This window comes from Austrofundulus limnaeus, unplaced genomic scaffold (genome assembly GCF_001266775.1).
Source record: "Austrofundulus limnaeus strain Quisiro unplaced genomic scaffold, Austrofundulus_limnaeus-1.0 Scaffold436, whole genome shotgun sequence".
NCBI lineage: Eukaryota > Metazoa > Chordata > Actinopteri > Cyprinodontiformes > Rivulidae > Austrofundulus > Austrofundulus limnaeus.
The window spans coordinates 33,667-35,122 of record NW_013952838.1 but is presented as its reverse complement, the minus strand read 5'-3'; positions in this window follow the sequence as shown (position 1 = coordinate 35,122).

Below are 1,456 nucleotides of genomic sequence, written 5' to 3'. Positions count from 1 at the left end.
ACATTCATTATGGAGAGTCAAACTCTCCATCTATCTGCTGTCAAAGTCAAGGTCCGCGGGCCAAATGTGGCCCATCACAGCATTTTATGTGGCCCATGAGAGCTTCAAAGCTTTAAAGTCATTTTTGGCCACAAACTTCATCTCCCATAATGCATGTTGATTATTTTAGGAAAGGTGAGTTTAGTCTGTCCTGGTGCTGCAGAGAAATCTTTATTTTCTGTTTGGGTCAGATTTATCAGCCCGTTCAGTTTCCTCTTTTTTCTATAATGTTTTCTGAACTATTACGTCAAATTATCTGCGACGAAATTACCAAATAAGGTCTGGACTTACCAACTGCAATTTCCTCATCTTAACCCCTAATTTACACTACACGCGGTCCGGCTCCGCAGCAAATACTCACCGATTATAATTGAGTGAGTTTACACTCAGCGGACAGCGATCAGGCAAAATTAGATCCGATCCTATTTCTGCTGGATGCCGGAGTCAATTTTTAAAGATTACGTCGCACCAACAGGGAGAGGAACGAGCACAACAACCATTTTTTCAAAATAAGACACCATAATTTTGTCGAAATTGCAGCTATACTAATAAAAATATGGATATATTTCTACTTAAATGCTGTCAGAATGTATGGTTTAACACATTTATGTATGTACACATGTATGGTAACACACATGATACACGTGGATTTTATTTTGAAATCAGAAGTTTCAAAACGACTACAGCGATACAGTTTCAACCATAGATATCAAAGGCTTTTATATCTTAAGTTTTCAGCTGTGTTTGGAGTTCATCTTTCACAGAATTCATTATTTTTTGCTCTGACTTCCACATTTATCACTGGTTTTATCACGAGATCTCCTTCCTGCACACCCTCCCTCCTCTGTCTGTCGGACCGGAGCGGAGGCTGGTTGCAAACTAACAGCTGCAAACCACAGCGGAGCGGAGCCGCATGTAGTGTAAATCCAGGGTAATTCTCCTCTGGTTCTGGGTCAGACTCTGGTTCTGGGTCAGACTCTGGTTCTGGGTCAGACTCTGGCTGCAACATGTGAGGCTGGATGAACAAGTCAACCCTTGTTGACAGCTTTTAATTCAGTTATAAATAAAAAGTTTATGTAATCTAGAAAATGTAATATCAAACCAGAGTGGACCGGTCTGGAAGCAGGAGGGGGGCGGGGCTTGAAGCGTCTTAAAGGCGCAGTAACAAAACGAGTTGTTTTGAGAGACACGGCAGGAAAGTGGAGATGGTAAAGTTAAAATAAGGAGGAATCGGACCAAATCATTGTAGTTCCACTTCATAAAGACCCAACTGAAGGATTTAAATTAATAAAGGAAGAATTTAAAAACATCATGTCTGCTTTAACTTGTGGGAGTTCACTGGGAAGCGGGAGAGTTCAGAATTCAAGGCAGCTACTCACCACAACTCAGTAGTGAGTTAAACTTCTTCTTTTAATAG